Raw genomic sequence first — 17,344 nt, forward strand, 5'->3', positions numbered from 1 at the left:
AGCTGCAGACAAATGGGATCTAACTGGCCCTTCTCCTGGTGACATTTGCTACCATCACCTCTCACCTTATTTGTATCGACAGCATGCTAGCTGTTTTTCCTGCTTCAACCCTTACTTTTCCTACTGGGTGCTCTTAACATACAAACTGGAGTAATTCTTTTAAAACAGAAAACTGTTCGTATCACACTCTGACCAAACCTCTCCAGTCACAACAAGCTACCTAATTTGTGGGGCCAAGTGCAAGATGAAAATATAAGACCCTTTATTCAGACTTTATTGAGAATTTCAGGATGGTCATAGTGAAGCATTAAACTAAGTTTGGGGCCCTTCTGAGTACGGGGGCCCTGTGTACATATGCAAGTTGCATGCCTATGAAGCCACGTCTCCATCCTCAGTGGTTTCCATCCTCACAGGATATTCTCATTAGTAATCTATTTTATACATAGTAGTCTGTATATATCAACCTCCACCACCTAGTTCATCCCAGCCCCCCTCCCTCCTGTATCCATGTTTGTTCTCTACATCTGTGTCTTTGTTACAGTTTTTCAAATAAGATCATCTGTACTTTTTTTTAGATTCCACATACATGCGTTAAAATATGATATTTGTTTTTCTGACTGACTTCATTCTGTATTACAGTCTCCAGGTCCATCCTCACCTCTATAAATGATGCAATTTTGTTCCTTTTTGGGCGGAGTAATATTCTATTGTATATATGTACCACATCTACTTTACCCATTCCTCTGCTGATGGGCATTTAGATTGCTTTCATGTCCTGGCTATTATAAATAGTGCTGCTATGAACATTGGGATGTGTGTGTATTTTCAAAGTATGATCTTCTCCAAATATATGTCCCAAAGTGAGATTGCTGGACCATACGTTAGCTCTATTTTTAATTTTTAAAGGAATCTCCATACCGTTTTCCATAGTAGCTGTACAAATTTACATTCCCACCAACAGTGCAAGAGGGTTCCCTGTTCTCCATATCTTCTCCAGCATTTATTATTTGTAGATGTTTTAAATTATGGCCAGTCTGATAGTGTGAAGTGATACCCCATTTTAGTTTTGATTTGCATTTCTCTAATAATTAGTGTTGTTGAGCATCTTTTTATGTGCCTCTTGGCCATCTGTGTGTCTTCTTTGGAGAAATGTCTATTTAGGTCTTCCATCCATTTTTTTGTTTTTTTTTTTTTTTATATTAAGCTTCATGAACTGTTTGTATGTTTTGGAGATTGATCCTTTGTCAGTTGCTTCATTTGTAAATATTTTCTTCCATTCTGAGGATTATCTTTTCATATTATTTATGGTTTCCTTTGCTTTCCAAAAGTTTTTAAGTTTAATAAGCCCCGTTTATTAATTTTTGTTTTGATTTTCATCACTCTCAAAGGTGGGTCAAAAAAAATCCTGCTGAGGTTTATGTCAAACAGTGTTCTGCCTATGTTTTCCTCTAAAAGGTTTATAGTGTGTGGCTTTACATTCAGGTCTATAATCCATTTCAAGTTTTATTTTTAATGTATGGTGTTAGGGAGTATTCTAATTTCATTCTCTTATATGTAGCTGTCCAGTTTTCCCAAGGCTTTTTTCTCCATTGTATATTCTTTCCTCCTTTGTCATAGGTTAGTAACCATATGTGTCTTGGTTTATCTCTAGGCTTTCTACATACTTTTTAAAAAATAATTCCTTTCCATTATGATTTATCCTAGGAGACTGGATTTAGTTCCCTGTGCTCTATAGTAGGACCTTGTTTTTTATCCATTCTAAGCTCCCTCATTCTTGAGGAATAAATGGCAGCACTTTACTCAATAAAGGTTCTGGGAAGGCACTTTCAATGCAGAAGTGACAAACAGCTTCTTTTGCTGACATGAATATTTTGCGAAATTTTAAACTCCCTCCTCCTGCCCCCTCCACCAGATTTAAAAGTTTGGAATCAGTTTCGAAGTTCTAGAACAAAGCCAGTTATATATTATGGCTCCTTTGGACAATAGGATAGCAATCCCACTTAGTTAAACTGTGCCGATGATGGGTTTGGAAATATTTCATGTATATTTGGAGAGGTTGTTTAGCTTAAAGTTTTCAACATAGTGATGGGGAAGGAGTACTATTATATCTGCAGTTTAAAAGAGAAATAATATCTAAAGAAGTGATGCACACAATTCAAAACCACTTCAAAATGTGGAAATAATACAGGAGCTGATGAGCTAATGAAAGATTGTCTTTGGGACTGAAGACTTCTTAGAGTTTTGACCACATTCAGCATAATTTGCTGTTTTAGGGCAGGCCCAGATTGGAACAGCATAAGCTTTGGATTAGGGTGTGTTGGAATGGAAGAATAATAAACTCGTGTCAATGTCAGAGGTTCATTGTTACTTAATATTTCTTTCTCATAGACTCTCTGGCAACCAGCACTGTGTTTTGATGCCAGTAGAACTGGGTATGCTCCTTTCATAGCCATGTTTAACCTGGTGAAGCTAGGTTTGCACCTCATATCTGTCAGCTTTGCCTTCAAAGCCCTGGGTCTCAGAAGTCTTGTGTACTCCATAGCCATGTGCACAGGTCACATGTCTGGGCAGCAGGCACAGACATGATGCTCTAAGCCTTTTGTTACTTGAGGAAGGAAGTGAAATTGAAGAAACAGAGAACCCCAGGTGGCATACTATCTCTGATCAAACTTCTGTAGGAAAACAGAAGTCATCCATAATAGATTTGGTCCTACCATACATGTTTTTGGCTTTACTCAATAGTTCCAAGAAATATAGAATTGTTTTAGTACAGGTCAAAAAGGTGCATGTACGAAAATGGTTTGGCGTATTATCCCCGTGCAGCTATGATACTGAAGTCATAGGAGCAGCATGATTTTCATGCAGCAGCCGTAGCATTCTGTTCCCATACCTGAATTCAAGCTTCCACTGATGAAGTGCTACCTTTTTGTAGGAAATGTCATAAAACCTTGGTGACATTGTACATTTGGAAAGTGTATAATGACTAAGATTTTAGGACATGGTAGCATTATTTGAACCAGATCAAATTCAGACTGCTGTGTAGTTCCTAGATTCTTGCAGCATAATTTTACTACTCAAGAAAAGTTTTCTTTTTTTTTTTTTTAAAGCCATTAAATTGGACAAAAATTCTATCTCCATTTTCATTCTAGGTCTTAGTCTCACAAGCAACGTGACTTTATAGAGCAGAGGTACTTTATTTATCAGGGGTAGAGAAACAGATGGTGATCTCTCTGGACATTAAATTCACTAGCTGCCTACTGAGCTTCCTGGACTGCCCTGTGGGTTGGAAAGGGCAGGGAGAGAGCGGTATATAGTTTGTTCCTAGGAGTGGTGAGTGTGGACCTGCCCCCTTTAGCAGTTTTATTCTACCCCTTTGGAAATATGATGGTGAAAATTCTGTATGACAACAGAGGAAAGAAAGCTACAGGAGTATGATTATTAGTGTAGTGAGTTGCTTCATGAAATGTATATTAAAAAGTTAAACTCAGAAGATGACTATGAAACATAGAGATTTCCCTGTGAGTGTAAAATTGATGTAAGGTATGGAAGACTTTTTGACTCATTTGAGCTCTTTTTCAGTGTTAAACATTCAGAGTTAAAGAAATTTATTGGCAAATCTCTTAGTTTTTTAAACATGTGAAAAATCATATCCATTTTGCATTTACTAGTGTTCCTTATGTGTCAGTCAGTCACTACTCTAAGTCCTGGAGGTTCAAAGAGAAAAAAGACACTCTCCAGTCCTCAAGAAACCGACAGGCTGGTTGGGGAGATAGACTTGTATAATGTGGTCTGTTAGTAGAAACAAAGCACTTGATGGATGCAAAGAGCAGAAGCTAGTTCAGGCTACCTTAAGCAAAACAATATTTACTACAAGAATATCCAGAGACCCAGTAAATTGCTGGTAGAACCATATTAGGGATGATCAAGAATCGGGACAACTCTAGGAGACCAAGAGAAAGCAGACAGTGCCTTGACCATGTAACGCAGTTTCTGGTTAAGTGTCTTCTCTGCCACTGGCCACCCTCACACCTCCCCCTCTTTCCCCTCACATCATGCTGTTGGTCAAGATTCAAACTCCTGGGCCAGAGTTCCAAAGTTCACACAAATGCCTCTCATTAGCAGGATCTAACCAGACCCTACTTAAAAGGAATCTGGGAAATGTGGTTCTTAGCTTTACTGCTGTGGATAAGGCAATGGCAACCCACTGCAGTACTCTTGCCTGGAAAATCCCATGGACAGAGGAGCCTGGTAGGCTACAGTCCATGCTGTCGTGAAGAGTCAGACATGATTGAGCGACTTCACTTTCTCTTTTCACTTCTATGCATTGGAGAAGAAAATGGCAACCCACTCCAGTGTTCTTGCCTGGAGAATCCCAGGGACGGGGGAGCCTGGTGGGCTGCCATCTAGGGGGTCGTACAGAGTTGGACACGACTGATGCAACTTAGCAGCAGCAGCTTTACTCCTGAGCTTTCCACTCAATTTTTGTGTCACTTAGTTTGGGAGGTCTTTGCTGACACTGTGGACTGGGAGAGCTTTTACACCCCCTAGAGAACCTTTTTTTTTTTTTTTTTACTCACTTTGAAGTTATGCACACCTGCACCCCTTTAGTGAATGTTGTCTTCCTTCCCAGGGCTAAGCTCCTTGAGTGCCCCAGCCATCATGATCAGGATACCTCCAGCTCCTTGCAAAATTCTTTTCAAGTGATGGTCCTCAGTCAATATGCATATGATGAATAAATTATGTCAGTAAATTCTGAATGAATGAGAATTTGGGAGAAATGGCTTTGAGAGTCACGCCTGGCCCAAGAATATTGTTAGCTATACAAAGAGTCATTTGCCCCAGTGAAATGTCAAACCCACTTGTTACTCCCAGAACAGTGTATTCTGTGTAGGTTACAAGATGGAACTATCCCGTGACTAGAAAAGCACAGGTAAAGAAATAAGTGCTGCTTTACCTGCATCTGTTCCATTACTCTGGGAAAGTGAAGATGGGTGAAGAGTCTGAGTGAGGGAGCTTAGTCATTCCTTAATTTTCCCTTTTAGTAAAAAGAAAATGTTGCATTTACAGAAAATACTGTTTTGTTCCACAAAGAGGATGCTGCTTCTTCCATTTCTGACTTCTAATTTACTGGTTTATTAGAGGCATGGCATTTAATGAGAATGATACAGTGAAATTGCTGACTATCAATGGTAATTTCCAATTATTATCATGAAGATGATAATTTTCATAACAGGAGAATAATCCGCTGTTGACTGAATCCTTACTGTATACAAGACACTGTCCTCAGGGCTTTGCATCTTTAGGTTGAGTCCTTACCAAAAAAAAAAATACTGGCATGTAGATACAGTTAAAATCCCTATTTTTTAAATGGGACATTGATTTAGTGAGTGACTTGCCTATAGTCACATGGCAAGGAGGTGATAGAGCTAATTTTAACTGCCACACTATTCTGGCATTTTTCTATTTATGATCCTGCCTCCCTCATGAGACAAGTGGAATCATTAACTTTTGTAGTCGTTGTTTAGTCACTCAGTTGTGTCCAGCTCTTTTGCGACTCCATGGACTATAACCCGCCAGGCTCCTCTGTCCATGAATTTCCCAGGCAAGAATACTAGAGTGGGTTGCCATTTCCTTCTCCAGGGGAAATTCCCAACCCATAGATCAAACCTACATTTCCTGCATTGATAGGCAGATTCTTTCCACTGAGCCATCAGGGAAGCCCCCTCATTAACTTTTCAGATCAGATCAGATCAGATCAGTTGCTCAGTCGTGTCCGACTCTTTGTGACCCCATGAATCGCAGCACGCCAGGCCTCCCTGTCCATCACCAACTCCCGGAGTTCACCCAGCCATCTCATCCTCTGTCATCCCCTTCTCCTCCTGCCCACAATCCCTCCCAGCATCAGAGTCTTTTCCAATGAGTCAACTCTTGGCATGAGGTGGCCAAAGTATTGGAGTTTCAGCTTTAGCATCATTCCTTCCAAAGAAATCCCAGGGCTGATCTCCTTCAGAACGGACTGGTTGGATCTCCTTGCAGTCCAAGGGACTCTCAAGAGTCTTCTCCAACACCACAGTTCAAAAGCATCAATTCTTCGGCGCTCAGCCTTCTTCACAGTCCAACTCTCACATCCATACATGACCACAGGAAAAACCATAGCCTTGACTAGACGAACCTTTGTTGGCAAAGTAATGTCTCTGCTTTTCAATATGCTATCTAGGTTGGTCATAATAGCAATTTACCTAAGGCTGATACACAAGGATGCCTGTTTTTAATACCAAATTGGCAGAGATGTAGCTACTAAATAACGTGATGAAAAATAGGAAAACAAATTAAAAAATATGACATTAGAACTGGATTTTTTATAATATGTATTAATCTGTTTTTAGAAAAAAGATAATAGTGACCTTTAGTTTACATTTATCTTTTCCTCCATGAAACTCTTCATGTACCATGAAGCTTTTGGAGTGTTTTACAGCTTCCTTTTCAAAGGAGTGCAGCATTTTTGCTCTCATAGTATTTTCACTTTGTTTTGGTTGTTGGCTTTTAAAGGATTGAGACCTTGAAAAACGTTTTGAGACATCTAAGCAGCTTTTCTGGACTAGTCGCAGATGAACTCATGGTTCAGTAGACTCCTCGCCTAGTCCCAAGGGGAGCAATCTGGGAAGCTATTCCACTTTGTGGTGAGCTGGTCACCTAAGGTCAGACCTCAGTGTAGGCAAGTTTGCTCTATGTTTGAAGCCAGGAACTTGGCTGACACTTAGGGTTTGGGGCTACAACCGAGGTGGCTGTGAATCTAAGGCAATGGTTCTCAACTGGACTGTACTTAACAAGCCCCAGCCCTCCAGAGGAACAGTTGGCAATGTCTGGAGTTCTGGTTGCCACAGCTCTAGGATCACGGCAAGCGTCTGGAGGGGAGAGGCCAGGGGTGCTGCTGAACATCCTACAATGCACAAGGGACACCCTTCTCCTTGGCCCCTACTAGAGCAGATTACTCTCTAGACGTTTTCTGGCTTATTGGGGCCTTTTTCTTCCTCTGTTTGGACCACCCTTCTCATCTTGGATCACTATGCTCCTTGCCTTGAGATAGTAATCCTTAAAGTGATTTACTTAGTATCATGGCCATTTATCTGTAACATTTTTAGCTTTTCTCTGGCATGATTATAGGAAGTTAACAGAGCTGAACATTTTGGGTGTGTGTGTATGTGTGTGTGATTCAACTATTAATATTACTTTCTGTTTTATAATTTTCACATGTTAATCACATAATATGTAAATCACATGTTTCACATAATCACATATGTTAAAAAGAGTACATTTATAGCACTCTTGAAGTATTAAAATTACTAGAATTGTTCAAACTGATCTGACTATTCTGATCAAATCAACTACTTTGGAGAGGGATGCTGGTTAACTTTAGTATATGGAATATATGATAGAAATAAAACATCTGATTTAGATAGATGTGGGTCACCTATCAGGTATCACCCAGTTTAAATTTCTGTAGCTAAATGCCAACATTTCAGTCATTTGGAAAAGATCATTAAGACTATATTTTTCTGACCAAAAATGCACTTCATTTGTTCATTGTTGACTGAATGTCAGTTAACCTATGTTGCTTCAATATCTGCAGCTAAAAAAGTATTGTCTAGGTTAGCGTTTGTGATTTGCCAGTTTTCTTTTGAAATTGCCTTCTTTGGTAAAAAGTATAAGAAAAAGCTAACTTACTGTATTATATGGGCTTCCCAGGTAGCTCAAATGGTAAAGAATTTGCCTGCAATGAGGGAGACCCGGGTTCAATTCCTGGGTTGGGAAGAGCCCCTGGAAAAGGGCATGGCAACCCAGTATTCCTGCTTGGAGAGCTCCATGGATAGAGGAGCCTAGTGGGCTATAGTCCATGGGGTCGAAAGACTCAGACATGACTGAGTGACTAACACACACACACTATATTATATAATGAATTCTCAATGTATGTTCTGTGTTTGGAGGGTAGCTGTATGTTATTGGGTCTAAGCAAAAGCATTTTGAAAATTGAAATTTTGGAAAAAAGAAACCATTTTGAAGCATCTCAAAAATGACAGAATGATCTCTGTTTGATTCCAAGGCAAACCATTCAATATTACAGTAATCCAAGTTTATGACCCAACCACTAATGCCAAAGAAGCTGAAGTTGAATGGTTCTATGATGACCTATAAGACCTTCTAGAACTAACACCAAAAAAAAAAAAAAAGATGTCCTTTTCATCATAGGGGACTGGAATGCAAAAGTAGGAAGTCAAGAAATATCTGGAGCAACAGGCAATTTTGCCTTGGAGTACAAAATGAAGCAGGGAAAAGGCTAACAGAGTTTTTGCCAAGAGAACACACTGCTCATAGCAAACACCTTCTTCCAACAACACAAGAGATGACTCTACACACGGACATCACCAGATTGTCAATACTGAAATCAGATTGATTATATTCTTTGCAGCCAAAGATGGAGAAACTCTATACAGTCAGCAAAAACAAGACCAGGAGCTGACTGTGGCTCACTCCTTTTTGCCAAATTCAGACTTAAATTGAAGAAAGTAGGGAAAACCATTAGACCATTCAGGTATAATCTAAATCAAATCTCTTATGATTATACAGTAGAAGTGACAAATAGATTCAAGCAATTAGATCTAATAGATTGAGGGCCTGAAGAACTACAGATGGAGATTCATGACACTGTACCATCCCCAAGAAAAAGAAATGCAAAAAGGCAAAATGGTTGTCTGAGGAGGTCTTACATATAGCTGAGAAAATAAGAGAAGTGAAATGCAAAGGAGAAAAGGAAAAATATATCCATCTAAATGCAGAGTTCCAAAAAAGAGCAAGGAGAAATAAGAAAGCCTTCCTAAGTGATCAATACGAAGAAATAGAGAAAAATAATAAAATGGGAAAGACTAGAGATCTCTTCAAGAAAATTGGAGATACCAAGGGAATATTTCATGCAAAGATGGGCACAATAAAGGACAGAAATGGTATGGACCTAACAGAAGCAGAAGATATTAAGAAGAGGTGGCAAGAATACACAGAAGAACTATACAAAAAAAGATCTTAATGACCCCGATAATGACTACCATGCTATGATCACTGACCTAGAGCCAGACATCCTGGAGTGTGAAGTCAAGTGGGCCTTAGGAAGCATCACTATGAAGAAAGGTAGTGGAGGTGATGAAATTCCAGCTGAGCTATTTCAAATCCTAAAAGGTGATGCTGTGAGAGTGCTGCACTCAATATGCCAGCAAATTTGGAAAACTCAGCAGTGGCCACAGGACCAGGAAAGGTCAGTTTTCATTCCAATCCCAAAGAAAGGCAATGCCAAAGAATGCTCAAACTACCGCACAATTGCACTCATCTCACACGCTAGTAAAGTAATGCTCAAAATTCTCCAAGCCAGGCTTCAGCAATACGTGAACCGTGAACTTCCTGATGTTCAAGCTGGTTTTAGAAAAGGCAGAGGAACCAGAGATCAAATTGCCAACATCCACTGGATCATATAAAAAGCAAGAGAATTCCAGAAAACCACCTGCTTTATTGACTATGCCAAAGTCTTTGACTGTGTGGATCACAACAAACTGGAAAATTCTTCAGGATATGGGAATTCCAGACCACCTGACCTGCCTCCTGAGAAATCTGTATGCAGGTCAAGAAGCAACAGTTAGAACTAAACACGGACAATGGACTGGTCCAAATTGGGAAAGGAGTACATCAAGGCTGTATATTGTCACCCTGCTTATTTAACTTACATGTAGAGTACATCATGTGAAATGCCAGGCTGGATAAAGCACAAGCTGGAATCAAGATTGCCAGGAGAAATATCAATAACCTCAGATATGCAGATGACACCACCCTTATGGCAGAAAGTGAAGAGGAACTAAAAAGCCTCTTGATGAAAGTGAAAGAGCAGAGTGAAAAAACTGGCTTAAAACTCAACATGCAAAAAACTAAGATCATAGCATCTGGTCCCGTCACTTCATGACAAATAGATGGGGAGACAGTGGAAACAGTGATGGACGTTATCTTCTTGGGCTCCAAAATCACTGCAGGTGGTGACTGCAGCCATGAATTTAAAAGACGCTTGCTCCTTGGAAGAAAAGCTATGACCAACCTAGACAGCATATTAAAAAGCTGAGACATTACTTTGCCAACAAAGGTGGGTATAGTCAAAGTTATGGTTTTTCCAGTAGTCATGTATGGATGTGAAAGTTGGACCATAAAGAAAGGTGAGCCCCAAAGAACTGATACTTTTGAACTGTGGTGTTGGAGAAGACTCACGAGAGTCCCTTGGACAATAAGGAGATCAAACTAGTCAGTCCTAAAGGAAGTCAGTCCTGAATATTCATTGTAAGGACTGATGCTGAAGCTGAAGCTCCAATACTTTGGCCACCTGATGTGCAGAACTGACTCATTGGAAAAGACCCTGATGTTGGGAAAGATTGAGGGCAGGAGGAGAAGGGGACAACAGAGAATGAGATGGTTGGATGGCATCAACGACTTGATGTACATGAATTTGAGCAAACTCTGGGATTTAGTGATGGATAGGGAAGCCTGGAGTGCTACAGTCCATGGGGTTGCAAAGAGTCAGACATGACTGAGGGACTGAACTGAACTAACTGAAAGGCATTTTACTCTGACATCATTTAATACATTGTGTCTTTATTATGACATCAGGTTGATGTCAAGGGTTTCAGGGAAAATTCTACAGAACAAACAAGCATGCATGTTTGCTGTTCTTATCTGGATTTGCCCAGTGATCAATGGTCTAGGGAAGAAACAGCTTGATTTTAACCAGTTGATACTATTGATCATTTTATCCAAATGAAATGATATTTCAAAGGTCACTTTGTATCTCTTGATTGGAGATGGTGGCTTCCTTGGTTAGGCTTAGTTTCTTGGGGAAGCAGTGAGTTCACCATCTGTCTCCATTGTGTATATTGCTTTTCTTCTAAGGGATTTGAAGTTGCCCTTCTCTTAGAGATGACTTGATGAAATTACATTTTATTATCAAAAGAACCAAAGCTAAAAAATTCACCTTCTGGTGGAGAATTAGAGAGATTTGGGGAAGCCTGCTCATTTATTCATGCATTCAGTCAACATCTATAGGCACTGTACTCAGCTGCATCTTTCTACCCCTTTCCCTCTGTTGAACCCAACTGAATAGTATTTGTCTGTTAAAATGCGTATGCTGATGAAGCATGGACAGTCCTGAAGACAGATATGAGAGAATATAAACATGGAAGAGACTTGATGAACCCTGCTAGTCCAACCTTTTCCTTTTCCCTACTCAGTACATGAGTTCTGAGATTAAGAGACTTGTTTAGGGTCAGAGAACTAATTAGTGACAGAGCCTGGGCTCTGATTATATTTTTCCCTTTCCTTCTCTCCATTCCCCTATGGTATCTGAGGCCTGGGGCATCATTGCCCTGTTCTGGCCAGTTTGCCTTTCCTTCCTACCATTCAGTTATCCAATGATACATGTTCAGTATCTGTAAGGGTCTGAATGCTCTGCAGGCATTGAGGAATACAGGAGCTATTGAAGAAGGTACAGTTTCTGCCCTTTGGGAGTTCACACTCATGGGGGAAAAAACCACTGAACAGGCAATGGCAGGGTAGAGTATGATGTGTGTTATGCCAGCCAGGTACCTAGAGCATGTAGGAGGGACACCTCGGCTATTATGGCAGTAGGATGGTAAAGGAGGACTTCTGGAAAAGCTGATAACTAAACTGGGGTCTGAGGGAGTATAGAAAGTGTTGTCCAGTGAAAGGAGCGAGAATAGTATTTGCAAAGGTTTGCCTGGAAGAGGCAACACAGTGCATTTGGCAGAATTAGAAGTTAATATTGATGGACTACATTGCCCATCCCATTTAGGAAACAAATTTCAGGGAAGTTTTTCTACTGTTTGTTTTTCTATAAATCAATATTTTATAGTTAAGCTTTGAGAGTCATTTTGACTTCTATAGTATAAATGTTCTCTTCCAATCCCTTATGACTTGCTAGTGGCAATAGTGATTATCTGTGTTATTTCAAAATGCAGTTCAGGGCCAGATCATGCTGAGAACTGATGCTTATTCATTGAGAGAGCTGATCCTGGGCCAGGGAAGGCAACTTCTCTTTTAAATAAATATTTGCTTCTGTGTTAAGACCTTATATTCTGTACTCAATTTCAGCATGATGGATTTTTAAGAAGTTTGTTTGTAATTACCTGTAAAACCTCTTGAAGATTTAAAATAAAAATGCCCAGAGTGCCCTGACTGTGGCTGCTATCCTGAATGGGTAAAGGCATCTTGACACATCTGTCAATCTCAACTGCCAGCTGTTGTTTTGTGATAAGAAATTAGAGGTGGTTGAGCTTTTACATATATCAGTCTGGGGATGGTTCCATTTTCTTCCCACGGACTCCCCAAGCCATTCGATTTAAATCACCCTTATTTATGTGGGAAGGAAAATTTTCTATGTGTGTTTGTTACTCATCCTGTGTTTGGCAATGGATTCTACCCTGCTGTGAAGAGTTTACACATATCTATATTAGCATTTATGATGTTATATTTATTGTACAGAGATGTCTGTAATTCAAAACTTTTATAATATGTGTCCTAATTTTCCCTGAAGAATAAACATAAATTGTAAGTGATGTGTTCTTAGAGCACATAACCCTGCAGTTATTGTGGGTAAAGAAAGTTTAGTTGCTTAGTCGTGTCTGACTCTTTGTGACCCCATGGACTGTAGCCCTACCAGGCTCCTCCATCCATGGGATTTTCCAGGCAAGAGTACTGGAGTGGGTTGCCATTTCATTCTCCAGAGGATCTTCCTTGACCCAAGGATTGAACCCGGGTCTCCCACATTGTAGGCAGACACTTCACCATCTGAGCCACCAGGGAAGTCCTATTGTGGGTAAGGGACCCCTTAATATTGTCCTGATATTGTAGTCTCATTGCCATTTCTTCCCCTTTATCCTAACTTAATTATACTATACCTTTTGCATACTGGAATATATAACTGCTTTAAATAGACTGTTTTTCCAGAAGTTGAATTCTAAATTAATGGCATAGAGTATATGGCAGTTTGAGGTCTTCATCATGACATTTTATCACACATCCTTTTAAGATAGCTGGGTTTTGAGAATGAGCAATAGCACCAGCATGTAATCAACTCTTGGGTAATATAATTAATTTATAAAGCAATTTATAATTTTACCAAAAGTGCTATGGTAGATAGAACTCTAAGATGGCCCCTAAGACTTCGCACATCTCTGGTATGTATTCCCTGAATAATGCCCAGGATGTGAATATGATGTATTTAACACAGATTATGTTATATGGCACAAATCACTTTAAGAAAGGGAGAGTATCTGGATAGGCTTAACCTAATCGTATGAGCCCTTTCAACCTGAATGCTGAGGTCAGAGTCAGGGCAGTAATGGATTCAAAATAGGAGGGGGACTCACTGTGTGAGCAGTTTTCCACTTGATTTGAAGATGGAGAGGACCACATGGCATGAAGTGTGACAGCCCCTGGAGGTGAAAATGGCTTTCAGTGACAGCCTTCCAGGAAGCAGTAAGTCAGTCCTAACACCACAAGAAGCTGGATTTTGTCAATAACAAGGGTACGATCAGAAGTGTTTGTTTTTTTGTTTATTTTTCTCTACAACCTCCAGACAAATACTCATTCTAGCCGACACCTTGAGTTCATTCTCAGGATACCCTGAATAGAGATCCCAGCCACACTTTGCTGAAAATCTGACCTACAAAGTTGTGAGCTGATAGATGGAAATCATTTTAAGCCACCATGGCATTTTGTTGCATGGCAATAGAAAACTGATACAAGAGCATGTTAATATAATTCTTCAGTAGTAATAAATCTCTCATAGAAATCAGGAGGCAAGTGGAGAGCAGTGGAGTTCACAGAATATTTACAAGGCGTGTTGATTCACAGAAGTGGTAGGGCTGGTTACTTTAATGAAAGCAGTTTGCGTTGCTTTTGACTTCAGCTTAGAAACCATGGAAGTTTTTATAAATTTTTTAATTTGAGGGGGATTTGCATGATTCAAGATGTATGAATAGAAACGAACCATTATTATACTTCTCAGTATTATTTCAGGTTGCATAATTAAAATTTCTTGAAAAATGATGTCATATGTCTGTATCTATTTCCCTATCAAATCCTGAGCTCAGCAAAGAAAGCAACTGGGTCTTGCTCATCTTTTTATCCCTAGTACCAAGCACAGTGCTTGACACCTTGTAGATGCTTGATAAGTGTTAGTTGGAAAGTTGAAATGTAATAGAAGGAATAAACAAATCTCTCCAAATTCTGTTGAGATTCAAGGTGAGTAAACAAATAGGAATGGCTGTGTTACAATAAAACTTTATTTACAGAATGAGCAGTGGATCAGATTTTGCCCATGGGCTGTAGTTTGCTGAGCTCTGGTGTAGATCACAAGTTATTAGAGCCTAACGGCATTTCTAATATTTAACTAACTTCATGGCTAGTTTGAAATTTTAAAAAATGTACTCCAAATATTTGATAGAGTTGAACATAGTGTACTTCTTTTGGGGATTGTATTTATTGTTCGTCTTAGACATGGCTGTTGGTGCAGTGCAAGGTAAGTCACTTGCTCCCAAGGATGAGGTCTTCCAAGGTTTTTGTTGCATTCTATGTCTATTTTTTGTGAGTGAAATCTGAATGAAGCGAAGCTAAACAAAGAGGATGTGCTTGAATGAATAGCGCTGATTGACTTGGGGTGGGAATATTTCTTTCTTTAATATTGGAATATAAAGTTAAATTCTTTAGGTTGCACATGACAGTTTGACTTGTAAAAGGGTATATAAATAAATATATATATAAGGCTATATACACTGAGGCTTTCTCCAGTTATGAATGTTTGTGAACTTGTGAACAGCTGGAGGTATAGACAGACAAGGGTGGCCACATGGGAAGGTAAGATAGAGGCTAAGATTCATTGCTGCCTTTCTGTGTTACCAACACATTTCATCAGAGCTTGCAGGAGAGGGGTCTTTAAAAAGAGATAGATAAAATATCAAATAGCTAGGGAAAGATAAATGTGGAGGTAGTAGACCGAAGCTGGTTCATCTTCTGATCCTTCAACTAGGAATTCATTCTAAGAAAAAATTAAGGATATAGGCAGTTAGTCACAGCCTTGTTCATAGCATGCTTCTTTAATTATTATTATTATTATTTTTGCCTGAAGAGTGAAAATAATATAGAGGAGTGAATAAATGATGATATATTTCTACATAAATTCAATAGAAATGACATTATGGAATAATATATTTAATGACATAAAAAGATCTTCACCTTATTTTGCTAATTGAAATAAACTGTGTTCAATTTTTATGTACAGAAAATGAAAATGCCTGTTTTCTCACACCCTCACCACCATAGTATGACCCTTTTTTTGTTTATATAAGTTTGTGTACACACACACACATACATACACACGCATATACACACACACACATGTGGGCTTCTCCAGTGGCTCAGTGGTAAAGAAGCTACCTGCAATGCAGGACCTGCAGGAGACACGGGTTTGATCCCTGGGTCAGAAAGACCCAGGAAAAACTAAACTACTGGTTTTTCCAGTAGTCATGTATAGATGTGAGAGTTGGACTATAAAGAAAGCTGAGGGCAGAAGAATTGATGCTTTTGAACTGTGGTGTTGGAGAAGACTCTTCAGAGTCCCTTGGACTACAAGGAGATCCAACCAGTCCATCCTAAAGAAAATCAGTCCTGAATATTCATTGGAAGGAGTGATGCTAAAGCTGAAGCTCCAATACTTTGGCCACCTGATGCGAAGAACTGACTCATTTGAAAAGACCCTTGATGCTGGGAAAGATTGAAGGCAGGAAGAGAAGGGGATGACAGGATGAGATGGTTGGGCGGCATTACTGACTCAGACATGAGTTTGAGTAAACTCCAGGAGATGGTGAAGAACAGGGAGGCCTGGCGTGCTGCAGTCCATGGGGTCGCAGAGTCAGACACAACTGAGTGATTGAACTGAACTGAACTGAACTGAATGGGCTTCCCTGGTGGCTCAGTTGGTAAAGAATCTGCCTGCAATGAGGGAGACCTGGGTCCGATCCCTGGGTTGGGAAGATCGCCTGGAGAAGGGAACAGCAACCCACTCCAGTATTCTGGCCTGGAGAATTCCATGAACCCATGAGCCCACAGGGTCACAATGAGTCGGACTGAGTGACTTTTCACTCACTTAAGGGCATTTTAACCTTAGGCAAGTTAGTTTCTCTGCCTCATTTTCCCTCTCTTTAGAATGAGGATAAGCTGACTTTGTCTCAGTTCTTCTCAGCATTGTAGGTGTTCAAAGAATTATTCAATATTTGTTGAATGAACAAGGTGCCCATTACTGCTGGTCCACAGGTAATTATTTTATAATAGAAATCAGAACTTATGTGTTAGCTGCATCAACTCTCTTTCAAAGAACTTGGAAAGAAAATTGAATTACTTTGTAGGGATTATTTAAAATTGATCTTTAAATTTATACACAGTAAAGTTCACTCTTTGTATCACAGATCTGTGGGTTTTGATGAAAGCATGGAGCTGTATTACTACCTTCACGGTCATGATACCGGACACTTGTGTTACCTCAAAACTTCCCTTGTGCTGCCTTCTCCAGTCAACCCTTCTCTTCTGCCCCCAGTCTCTGGCAACCATTTGTTCCCCATGCTGATTTTTTTCCTTTTCCAGAATGTCATAGAAATGAAATTATACAGCATATGGCTTTTTGCATCTGGCTTCTTTCACATGGCATAACACATTTGAAATTCATCCATGCTATAAAGCCTTTATCAATTGTTCATTCTAAAGATAAAACTTTTTAAGATAATTCCTATTATTTATGAAATGTCTGTATCATAACCACATTAGTTTTTTATCCCTGAGGTTGTCCTGAAGCCAGAGTTGTGACAGTATAGAATGTTAGCACAAAAGAAGGCTGGAGAAGCAGCCTGGTCTAATTCAGCATGCTGAGGAGACGAAGTTTCTGAGAGCCAGAAATCAAATGTATTATTGCAGGTGAGCTTAAGTCAGAGTTAAGACTAGAATTAAGAACCTTGATGTTAAATAGCAAAGTTACATTGTAGATCAGATAGAAGAAACCATTCTAGTGATGAACTAATTAGTGGAAAGTTCCCTGAAGGGCAGTGCAGTGTGTGTGTGTGTGTGTGTGTGTGTGTGTGTCTGATGTGATGTATTGTGTTGAAATAATGACCTTAAATTATTTTTAGAAGGAAAACAAGCCAGCAATTTTTTTGTGTTTAGGTTGAGAATAAAGGACCTTCTATCATAATTACTT

The 17,344-nt window shown here is 39.5% G+C and overlaps 1 protein-coding gene across 8 annotated transcripts in view; it reads left to right on the forward strand.

Moving 5' to 3' along the window:
- The window catches only part of ERC2 (ELKS/RAB6-interacting/CAST family member 2), a 997,915-nt gene that overhangs the window by 390,333 nt on the left and 590,238 nt on the right, over positions 1-17,344 (forward strand). The window lies entirely within an intron of this gene.

This window comes from Bubalus kerabau, chromosome 20, assembly GCF_029407905.1.
Source record: "Bubalus kerabau isolate K-KA32 ecotype Philippines breed swamp buffalo chromosome 20, PCC_UOA_SB_1v2, whole genome shotgun sequence".
Taxonomy (NCBI): domain Eukaryota; kingdom Metazoa; phylum Chordata; class Mammalia; order Artiodactyla; family Bovidae; genus Bubalus; species Bubalus kerabau.